We start from the raw sequence: 12,880 nt of genomic DNA, 5'->3' as shown, positions 1-12,880 counted from the left end.
CTATCGTGACTCCAAACCGGCTGCTTGACTGTAAATGTAAAGAATCACACTTGATGCAGAGGCGGCATCAGGCTGGCACACAAAGCCCAGTTTGTGATGTGTCTCTGTGTCTTCGAGGGGTCGGATCCGTCATCTCTATCTGTGGCACGTCTCCCGGTGGCACCGGGGGGCAGACGTGTCGTGCCGTGAAGACCCAGAGATCACCAGAGATGAGACCGCACGGCCCCTCCTGGCGCAGCTGCGAGACACTCAGGCTCTTCACCCTGCTCTACGTGCTCTCCCGCAGCAACCATTTTTAGAGAGGCAAAAGTTGTGTTTTGTCTTCCCCGGTCTTGAGGAAGTTGGCTGTTTTCTTTTGGTGGTATGATACCCAAAAAAAGCTTCCAGTACGTGATGCCTCATCATTGTAATTACAGGGGCAGGACCTCCTAAAACATTTTGATTGTACCCATGACTCCATGACTGAACAAAACACAATTCAGAGCCAGACACAATTGCTTATTCTCATATCTGATTTGACATTTCTTTGACATTCCAGCCGTGTGATGTGCTTTCCTCCCCGTCTTGAAAGGATTTGACTGCCAGCTAGTTTTTCATGACATTTTTGGATCCAAACCTGCAGACAGTTCAATGCTGTTGAATGTAATGTGTTTACATTGCTGAGAAGAGGAGGAGCTATGAATAACTGTGATGGAATTTAATCAGCATGTTTGTGGGTTTTAAAGGACAAAGGTCCTGAGTTGTTATCACCTTGTTTTTTGTTATTTTATTCTTTAATGGCAGAGAACGGGGCCTATGACTGCATGGGCTTCTGGTTTCCACTCATCAACGGCAGCTACAGTATGTGAACGGGAGTTTTATAACCAGTGGGAGAGAAAGGCTGAGCTGAGCTGATAAGGGGTCAGTGGCTGCATATGAGGGCAGGAAGTGTTTCATAAGAGCCAGGGAATGTGGCTTCGGTATTTATGAGTGTTTGATTAGTGTTTGGTAAACTGGGAAAGTGAGTGTACTGTGAAAAAGAAACAGTGATGTTTGACCTTAATCACTGCATATATGTGAATCCTGCATCTATGCATTAACATGTGTGTTCATGCAGACTTAATGTCTCATTTTCCTTAATGGAGAATTAGGATATTTTTCAACCTGGGTCTTAATCTTGTAATTATGGGAATGTGGGTCATGCTAACTTAACCTCCGTTGTAGAGATTTTGGAAATGCAGCTCCAGAAAAGTAATGTATAAAAGGACAGGCGGGTCAGCCTCCTAAAGCTTTCCAAATAAACTTAAATTATACATAAATCACTTCACAACCTTATCTAAAAGGCCAAGTCAAACATGTAAATTTCCCCCCTGGATTAGCTGTATTAGCTAACTGCATAAGGACCTACTTCCAGGGCAACTTGCCAGCTAAGCAAGAGCAATAATAAGAGCAATTCTGTACCTCTGAATTATTATCTTGCCATATTTATGACACATTAAGAAATAAACGTCTGTTATACTGCAGATAAGCAGGTGTAGGTTGTTTGTTTATTAGCTAAACAAACAGCTTGCTTGGTTAGCGGGCTGGTTGCCACATAAGTTGATTTTTAAATATCTGTTTACCTCTGTTGAACTAGACTCATGCTACACATGGAACAATAAGTAATAAATGTTTATTACCGCAGATAAAGTTTGCTACTTGGCTAACTGAACAACTAGCTTTATTAGCCAGTTGGTTGTCCCATATGTAGTTTTTTGTAATATCTGTACTCCATTCATGTCAAATCACATTATATATGAAAAGATAAGTAATAAATGTTCTTAATTACAGTAGATTAATAAACAGTTTGCTAGTTGGCTAACCAAACAGCTAGCTAGCTTGGTTAGCCAGTAGGCTGCTGTTTGTGCTTTTAGCAAAAATAGCTAATCCAGGAGGCTAATATATCTGTGTTTGGAATTCAAAGACAAGCATTTCAATTGATTTATATGAAACTGAAGTGTATTTGGAAAACTTTAGGAGTCTTGAGTGCTTGTCTCGACATTTTTTGCCAGTTTAATTTCCCAAATCTGCTTATGGAGGGTTGCGAGTCCAAATTAGCAGAGTCAGAACAGCCACATTTATGAGAACAAGACTTTAACTTTTCATGTAAAAAAAAAAAAGGACAAACATCTAAGTTACTTTTTCCTGTTTGAAATCCTGCATGATTCTCAAATACATCATGTCTTAAATCTTGGAAATATTCACTATTGAATCTTCCAGAGATAAATGTGATTAGGAAGCCATGTTTCTATAATTGAACTTCAAACAGAAACAGTGTCTTTGATGCTGGATTCTTTGGGTCACAGCTCTCTAAAACCCAGTTATGTCATTGTGTTTCCCAACGCAGAACATAATAGTGATGTTTATGGAAACCTTTTTTTGTCTGGATATTGGATTGTTTAGAGCTTGTCACAGCCATTTTGCATATCAAAAAATTTAATCATAAACTAAAATTTTCTCAGAACTGCCCCCTCATGCTGACCACTGAGCCACTCGCTGCTATTGTCTTATTGTTTCCTCCACAGGAAATACTCAAGAGCTCAGCGTCAGTGCAGACAAGGGCACTGCATGCTTGCTTTGAAAAAAACACCCCTTCAACAATGGCTGGAACCAGGCCAAGTCTTTTGACCTGGCAGATCACTTCACATTATTGACCTTGTCTTTGTGCTCAGTGACTTGACTCCAGTTGCTCATAATGTACAGTATATAAAGCTCAGACAACAGACAAACAGTCCATGAGGCCAGTCTCCATCAGAGACTCGGCCCGCTGTCAGAGCAGCCGCTGCCCTCTGGACGAAGCTGTGATCTCTGGCTGGGTTTATTTTAACATCCTCCGTTCCGACCTCCCTGTGTTGTAATATCCTAAACATGGAGCATATTTTCCTGAAGTGTCAACACAATGAAACATGAGTAAGGCAGGGGGAGTGTGTTCACAGTCAAATGGATGCCAAAAACCTACTTTATTCTTTTATAGTCAAAGTTTTTTTAGGTGATAAATTGATGTGGAACGTGTCAGCCGAAGTTCAGGTGATAAAATGAAGTGAAAGTCTTGTATGAACAGTTGAAATTGTGGTTGTTTTTTTTTCTTTTAAAGGTGAAGACCTGAGACCTTGAAAGGGTTTGAAGCTTCAGTCTAAATATAAGCACTGAAGGGAGATAAAATGTTGAAGAAAAAGAGATAAAAGGAGTTGAGTGGATTCAATGACATCAAATTTGGACGTCACCTCCTCCATTTAATGGTAACTGATGATGATGGTGATGAAAAATAGCCTTTTTCTCTGCCTCCATTGTTCTGCGGAGCGTCTGCTCTTCGACATGAACAATGTGGGACCACGGCCACCAGCCGCGTCCCTCCTTCGTCAGTGATTAGATTCTGATGAGGGACTATTGTCTTGAACAACAGTAGTCGCGTGCAAGAGACAGTGTGACAAACATCGGCAAACACCCCTCGTCTTGGCTCCGTCTCCGGCACCAGACAGGAAGGACTGTGAAGTTTAATGAATGTAAAATTGATGACATATATAAAACCATGACTGTATTTTGAGAGTAAAAATGGGTTTGTCTTTGACCTATTCAACAGTAGAGACAGATAACCTCAACAGTTACTATTGGCAACAAAAAAACCCACCTCATTATTCACAAATAGTGTATGACTTTTTTCCTTTTTTGGACACCACCCTCTGGGCGGTTATTACATTTATTACACTAGGACTGCTAAAGATCAAAACAAATTTAATCTTTTATATATCTAACATTTTGGTTTTCCTTACAATGAGCATTAAAGCCTCACAAGAGCTGCTAGTATGGCTGTATATTCTTGACATTGACAGTTGTAGAAATTATAACTCACCAGATGCAGTCTGCTATCTCAAAAAATACTTAAAAGATCATTTGCAGCGTGCAAAATTAGAGTATAACAGCTTTAGGAACTTTAGGAAACAAGGTATGCCATATTTCTGTAGCATTATGGATGAACAGCTGCAGTGTTTCAAAGCTGCACACCAAGTGTTGTTCTCCATAAAAACCACAAGAGAGCAGCATTGCAACTTTCACCCAGTGGCTGCCTGGCTCCCCACAGTGATTCATCCTCAGAGCCGCTGGGACTGACAACTGAGTCAGAGATCCCATCTCTCATTTAGCCGGTCAATATCCGATCCGGGCAGTGATGATCCCCTGTAAATCGAGGCATTAGCCTTATATTCACCTGTGGCACAGTGGGAGTGATGGCCTGCTCACACATCTTGAAGCGTCACGCTCACACTGCTGTGGCACCAACGGTAATTGGAAAAATAAAAATTGTCTGTTGAAAGTGAGCTTGTCTTTTTTTTATTATTATTAAACATTATCTATTGAGAGAAATGATATCACACATTGCACTCATTGCACCTGTGAGCTGCCCTATCGAACCATCACAGAGTATATTTGCACAGAACATACAGTAACATCTATGTAAAGTAGATGTTCTAGCCAGATAAAGTATTTGACTATGATTAGCGATTATCCAACCATCCATTATCTATACCTGCTTATCCTGTGCAGGGTTTGTGGGGGGCTGGAGTCGATCCCAGCTCTTACTGGGTGAGAGGCAGGGTACAACTGGACATGTCGCCAGTCTGTCACAGGGCTGACGCATATAGACAGACAACCATCCACACCTGCAGGCAATTTTAGAGATGCCATCTTAATTCATTACCTATAAGTGGAGCCACCGTGCACTTTCAGAAACCTTAAAAAGAAATGACGCTGCTGCACGCAATCTACTGATTAGAGGGACGTTTATCACAGAATAATCTTTAAACCTGTATTGTTTTCAGCAGAAACAAGTAGTGAACACAACACTGACATATCAGCACCTTTTTAAGTTGATATGTTGAACTTATTAGCAAACAGTTACTTATTTCCACATCCAGCAGTTACGGAGCAACATTATCAACAATTCGGAGTCGTGTTTCTGTCCACCTGGTGAATGTAAGTCCAATATTCACTCTCTTTTAGCTCTGTTTTTGCTCTCTATCAACTCCTGAGGGAAATAACTGGCTCTTTTAGCTGCTAAATGCTCCACTATGTTCACCAGCTAGTCTACAGCTTACTGTGTCTGTTTGCTTTTTAGAGTTTTTTTCTCTGAAAACAACACAATGAGAGAAACAGAACAGTAAAGTTGCAGCCGGACAGCAAAACAATGAGCTGAAATTCACTTTAAAGTTCCTTAAAGCCGAGTAGAGCTGCAGAATCGCTGGTTCATCACCATGACAACGCCTCTCACGTTACACCCTGTCATTTGATAAATTGTTATTATGTGAAATATTGATTATAGCCACTTTAATAATGTTTAATTATTTAGTTAATCGAGTTTAAAAGTTAATTCTTGACCTTGGAAACAGCAGTTGACAAAACAATCTCACCTTAAGGTCCATTTAGTGGCTTTTTCTCGTGTTAAAGCGCTCTGTAAGAAAGGATATTTGAAAACATACGTTTCAGACAACTAGAGAGAAATTCTGCTGATAAAGATTATGTGAGATGATTAAAAGCTCTGGAAAAGCTGCTATATGAACCTCAAAGGGGATTTTTGTTTTATGGTTTTCCTTCCAACAAGTGTGTTACCTGTTTTTTTTGTCTGTGGCTGCTTTTTCTGAGAAACTGGTGACCAGGTTGGTGTTTTTCCAGACACCTTCATGCTTCTCGCAGTAAGGGGACTTCTGAATTTACTGACCTTGTTAATTTTCCTCTCTATTTTAGCTAATCCCTGCTTTATACAATATTTAACTATGAAAGAATGAGCTATGAAATGACTGTAGGGTGTATTCTTGTTCCATTAGCTCTTCTCATAAAAAAAAGCACATCAAACATTTTAGAAAAGACAAGATAATACAGACTAAAGGGTTTTTTGTATTTGCACAAATTGAAATCAGAAAACAACAGCTTGCACAGCCTGAAACCATCAAAATAATCACAAGAAAAAAAAACAACACCATCCAGGAGCAACAGGATATGAAATATTCAGTTCACACTTGTGAAACAGCAGAAATTTGAGAGTTTCTGTTTTGCTGCCTTCAGTTCATTGAGTTTTCCTTGCCGGGAGCTGAACCTGCAACTCGTCTCACTCTTACTTCTGAAACCTTTTGGCAAAAAAAAAAAAAAAAAAAATCTGCAAAAAATGTCATCCATCTTTTGAATTAAATCTGCTTTGAACTGCCTTTTCTTTCATTTCCCCTCTGACTGAATTTAGTTTCTCTTTCCTTTTCAGATGGACAAAAGTGATTTTGGCGCGGCGATAAGATTCTCTATCAGATGTGATGTGAAACTCTGAGGATGACAGAGACACGTTTTTACACTATGTGATAAGACAGGGCCAGATAGCATCACGCTGCACTGTGAGTGATGCTTTTACAGACAGAAGACTAAAGGATTTCCTCCTTCATCCACTCTGCTGCTCCGTTATGTAATGTGTTTGTATCAGTTGTAACTGCAAAGAGTCTGCGGCTTTCTTGATCCAAATGAGTTGTGCTATAAACAAGCTTCATCCTCATCAATAATGGATTCGCAGTAAAAACGTTTGTCGTCCCTGCTCTTCAGGACCGCTCTGTCTAACCCGACATCCTACCAGAACAGTTATGCAACACGAGGCTGATAAGCAAAATGCCACAGACAGGCAAGATGGCATTCTTCAAGATGGAGGGGACAATGGCCCCTATCAGGCCCCTTCCAGACCCGCCTGCCCGAACCTCAGCCTTCCTGCCAGGCCCGGGCCCTGACATTTTGATTGAGCACACTAGGTCGGTGGCAATAACAAGCCACCGCTGAGATGTCGCTGCTGATTTGGGCAGCGACTGCCGTCCTGTGACTTTCACTCAACCATGGGAGGGATAGGGGCACTTTAATCCCAGCCATTACTCTCAGTCGGCTGGCTGGGACGCTGACCTTTTCCGTTCGTGTTGGTTTGGAAGTAAATGCAGATTAGGTGCGGTGGTACTGAGCAGGAATGTGACAGTGATGGCTGGCAGGTGTGAGCTGAGCCTGCAGGTTGCTGAGCACCGGATGAGAGAGTTTCAGGCAGGTGTAGCGTTATGTAATAAAACATAATGTTGGATTTGTGCTGACTGCAGACTCTTAAAATAGTGACTATGCACCAAATCTGATCAGTTCATGTCAGAGACAATATAGGGAGAGAAACAATTAGTGTATGCTGGCTAAGAGGATAAGATAAGCTACTTCTTATCTAAGTAACTAAACACTAAATTAATCATGTGTTCACACAGAGAGGATGAATTTCACTAAAATGGGAGATTTTAGGTTCCTCTCAGGAAATCTGCATATATTTGTGCAAAACAATGTCTCTACTTTTCAGCATTACTGATGAATTATGTTTAAAAAATGTGTGTCAGACTCATTAAAAGGGGAATTCCACTAATTTTACACATCAAGATCAGTTAAACTCTTCAAACTTAGTCTACTTATAACATCAGTGTTTACTAAATCTCTTAATTAAAACCAGCTGCACCTCAAATACTAGTTCTTATGTAAAGATAAGTTGTATATACAGTATTTATATAATATTTACAGCCACTAACTGACAGGTGGAACTGCTGAGTAAACAAGCTGAACAACCAACTAATATCTGACTTGTTTAGATTGAAAGTAAAAGAGGTTGGCCTACGATGGAATATGGTCGTCATACGTGACCTGACACAATATAATGATACACCTTAAATTAAAAAACATGATTCCCATAACATTCATAACACACATATTCCTCCAGGTATGCGTATAAATTAAATAAAGTCTTCTGCACATTCACAAAGACTCGGCAGTTGTTTATTAAATTTAAGCCCCTAAAACTGTTAATGTTTGGAATTTTTGTTGCAGCTTGTGATGCTATCGTGACTTTCTGTTTATATACTTGGTTTCCTTTTAGTTGGTTTCCTATCGACCGATTTACTCATTACGAAAGTATTTACTCGAACAGACCTTTCTTAAGTTGTAAAAACTGATTTTGAAACTAATTTCTAGCTACTAAGAACTTCGGAAAGACGTAACACACCAACTTAGTGATGCATTTGCAAACAGCTGGCGCTGTTGGGATCCAATACTCTCCATACTAGGGACTAAAAGTCAGGATATCTTGACCTCTGGTGCTTAAATTTTAACCATTCGTTTGTGTTTTTCTAACGAGTCCCCCCCATTTAATGAACGTGTGCTGGAGTGGAAGTTTTAGATCTGATATTTGTACAGAAAAACCTGTGATTGAGGAAAACAATAGTTGGAAGATTATATATATAATCAATATACGCATCCACTCGTCATGTTTCCGTAGAGGAACAAAGATTATAGTGGATGTCTATGAATCCTTCTACTCTTATTTATATTTCACCCTGTAGCATTTTTCCAGTGGGGGGATTTGATCCTATGGGAGGCTGATTAACTTTATTGTATTTATTTTCATCTTCCTGAGAAAAATGTCTTTGGTCTCACTTGGAAGAAGATGCGGTGGTATTATAACAACATTGTACAGTTGGGAAATGTCTAAACTAGTATCTTTTCTTCTTCTTCTTCTTAGAAATAGGCGGTGGGTGGGTGGGCAGATTGTGGGGTAAAAATAAAGAGCAAAGAGAATGAGTCACCGTTCCCTCAATCCCAGTCTGGATAAAAATACATCCACATAGACACACGTACATGCATACGCTTCTCCACGCGTGGCTGACATTACATAAGCTGGAGCGTGGGAGGTGTGATGCGAGGCATGTATAATTCATCAATGTGGGACTGAACTGAGGGGTAGCTCTTATACCCAAGTGAGCCCCCCCTGAACACATCACCAATGTTTTGGTTGGATTTAATGCTCCAACTTGAGAATCAAGACTTGAGGGTTGAATTGGTCAGTTTGCAGCGGTGAGTTTAAAACTGACAGACGGCCCAGAGGCTTCACGCCGCAGCACAGAGTGTATACATATTAAATATGACAGAAAAGTGAGGAGAAAGATCCGATTTTCATAGCGGTGGAGAAGATGTGGAAACAGGAGGATGTTCTGAAAAATATTCCTGGAGTAGGAGGTGGAATATAAACCAGAGTCAGTTCAATTTAAATTCAACTTAAAGCTGCATTAACTGATTTGCAGAAACAAGCTGTGAACACAACACTGAAATATTATCACCTTGTAAGTTGACGGCAAACTAGTTTGCATACAGTTTTGCCTATTTACACATCCAGCACAAGTGGAGAGTCATAAGCCTTCATTTGCTTTGTGCGTCTGATCACCTGATCAATGATAATTAATTCCTCATGTCCAATATTCACTCTGCTTTTGGTTTCCACCGACTCCCGAGGGAAACATTTGGCTCCACAACAGGTTTTAGAGCTTTTTTGATTAAAGGATAAAGTTTTCAATTTTCTACATTTTTCTTATTGTCAACAAATCTCACACGCAGAGCCAAACTCACGATGAATCGATCTACTTACAAATATTGTTTGTGTATCCAAAGCCTGATATATCTTATTCCTCTGTGTTATTGACCAAAAAGTATTAAAAACACATCAGTGAGGCACAACATTGCACTGGGTGATGTGTCTCTTCGCCTTAAAGAGTATGAGGGATGCTCCATGAGTTGCTGTTTTAATTTAGTTTATTTCAGACTATAAGTTCATAGTAATAAACATTACAAACATAAAAAAACAGCCATCAGTAACACAAAATGCATGTCACATACAATGATACACTTACTATCAATACTGCTTTCCAGGGAGTCCTTTATAAGATATAAGTAGACAGATAAAAGTTTAAAATAATCTAAACAATATTATAAGTATTATTGTTTAATGGCTAATCAAATGGTAAATGAACAGATTTGGTATACTTCCAGAGGCCTTGCACATAATATAATTGCTGTTCTTAAGACTAAGGGCTGTGAATCATCTCTTTATAAATAGTTCAACAAAAATGTTCACAGAAAAAATCCAGACATTCAATTATCTTTTATTAAAATTAAATCAACTACATAATAATGTCAAGTAGGTGTTGTGTGAAGTGCTGGGTCAGGTTTCTGTTTCTGTTTTGTCCACAGGGGGCGCAAGAGTGCTGAGAACAACAACAGCTGTATGAATCTCAACTGCAGTTTCCTCCAACTGTAAACTAAAGCTCTCATAATATATCCTTTATATTATCCAGTATATATGCTGTATTACCTTAAAACAAATTTATTTTTCAATGAGAAGACAGCAGTGGTATCAAGGGAGTAGTAAATATTTGGAGGAGTGATTTTTTTTTTTAATTAAAGTTAGTTATTTTAAGTAAACTGCTTAAAATCTCATGTTTCCAGTCTACAGTCAGTAATTTATTATCAGTTAAGATGAAGTTGCTTCACTTGAAAAATATTTAATTTGATATTTAGAAGAAACTCATTTAAGTTAAACTATGATCAGATTTATTTGAGGGTGATGAGACGGTTAACGAGATTTAATATTATGATTTAGTCACGTAGGTTGATATCTACACACTGACGGGAAGTGCTTAAAGCATCATGTGTGACGCTGATAGTAAGAAGTACCCGGCTTTCACACACTCTTTGGGGAAACACTGTGTTTCATGTGTCAACAACAGCAGCCAAGAAAGTTTCATTTCCTCTTGACTGTCACATGAAAACCAAACCAAAACAAACCAGTTCAACCACCCATTCCCAAATCAATGAAACCGTGCAAAAAAACAAAGCAAAATAAAACAATTCAGACCCACTAAAACAAAACCAGACTGTTCTCATGCATGTGTGTCGAAACTCTAACTAAACACTAAATTTAAAACTGCAGCCAATGACGAAAGAGTCATAGTAAGGTCGACCATTTACTGTCACACTTCTCGTTCAGTCGTACATGCTGTGGTGAATGACTCAGTGAGTGGCAAGAGAGAGATGAGAACTTTGTCATCTAGTGACTTGATCTGAAATCTTTCTGCCTTCTTGCCGGATGTTTGTATGATGCCAGAGCAGGGTGCTGTGAGAAAGGTTTGCTCTCCACACTGAGCAGCTCGAAGAACTCTGGTCTGAGCGATTGGTTTGGTCGTCCAGAATCACATAAGCTTTGATGTGCACAAATACAAATACATTATTCTGCAAAGCACAAATAGTGTTGTTTTTTTTTTTTTTTTTACCAATATTTGTTTTATACAAATATTTTTAAAATTATTTGTTTTCGGGAAGAAGAAAAAAACATGTCAAATACCACTGCGCAGGTCAGCTACATCCCTATCTCAGTCTCTCTCCTCTGCTCCGCTGTTACGTCTATCAGCAGGTCTCAACGAGGGGAGTCAACATCCACCTGCTACATGACGCACATTTCCTAATTTGGACATCACTCTTGGAGTTGGGAGTGCTCCCCAGAGATAAAGCTGAGCTACTGACACACGTAAAGTGCTCCCAAAGAACTCCTCATAACCTGTTGTTCCCTTTCTCCTCTCCACAAAGTTAGGTTGTAAAAAATAGGCAATAAATGAAAAAGTGCAAAGCAATAATCGCCTTTGAAGTTCTTCCCTACACGTTACACACCATGCTGTCTCTGTGTTATGGGTGTATAAATAGATAGAGGTCTGTCTGCAATGAGGCGATGAGTAAAGTTTTTGCAGCGTCTATGATCTGGGAGACTCCAGTTTGAGACCCGGTGTGGGGACCTCCTTTGTAAGATAGTTTATTCATGAACACTTATTGTAACATTTTTAATTTTCTGAAATTTAAAGTGTAATAAAAACAAAAACAGGATTTTATATCCTCTTTCCACTTTTATTCAAATACAAATTCAAATAATGTTGCTGCCTCAACAAACATAGATACAAATACAAATACTGGGCCCTCTGGACATCCCTACTTTGATGTCCCTGTGCTCGGCACCCTTGGGGTAAATCTTTGCGAGGCAGATCTCTGAGCATGAGCGACTCTATTGACTTGGACCGCAAACTTCTGTGCAGCTTGTTCTAACAACAGCCATGTTAGGTTGATCCTCTCCTTCCCTGCCGTTCTCTTGTGACAGTGAAGGAGCCTTGGCGGTTTGAGGTTATGGGTCGGGACGCATGGCCGCATCATTATAGGTGCTGTCACATTCAGAGGGCTTCATGGAGGACTTGCAGTCTTTGGTGAAGTGGATGATCGAAGAACAGCATTTGAATATATATTCCTTTCTCCTTGAGGGAGACCTTTTCTGTCATTGAGGAGTTTGTTTATGAATGTTCTGCATTTTCTGAGAGGATGAGGTTTGTTGTGTAATAGGCGGTTCTTATCAGGGTCGTCTTTGGTTGTAGAAACATCCGTTTTGTGCACTGAGATGGGTTTGTTGGTGTTAAGGTTTTTCACAATGTACTTGACTGGTTTTGTGGGTGCTGTGGTGCGGCTTTGATGCATAAAGCTAGAGTTGTTTCGCTTCTTTGTCTCATAGCACACAAAGTCACAAAAATACTCAAGGGGAGGAGAGTGACCGTGGTCCTGTTCTTTGTACCGTGACCCAGAAGACACCCACTTCTCTTGAAGCCCATATGGAAGCTTATCAATGATTGGGCCAATTCCAAATGAAGTATCCAGATATGACAGGCCAGTGAGATAACCGTCTTCTTTAACGCCTTGGATCTCCATAAACAAATTTCCAAGTTCACATAATTTGCATAACTTTTCAATGATTTCAGGGGCAGCATAGCACTCAAGTAGTCTCCCCCATGTTTTGTGTGAAGCCATTTCGGGGTTGACCACATGCAATGATTCCTTTCTCAGCCATTTAGTCATGAGGTCCAATTCTTAGGTTGCTGTGAGGTGAACTTCACCAGCTGCATTGATGAATGAGGAGTGCCATTCATGGTAAAGCCTTATTATTAAATTGGCACATTCCTGAACTGAC

This window comes from Thunnus thynnus, chromosome 15 (genome assembly GCF_963924715.1).
Source record: "Thunnus thynnus chromosome 15, fThuThy2.1, whole genome shotgun sequence".
Lineage (NCBI taxonomy): Eukaryota > Metazoa > Chordata > Actinopteri > Scombriformes > Scombridae > Thunnus > Thunnus thynnus.
Note: the sequence above shows the minus strand (reverse complement) of the source record.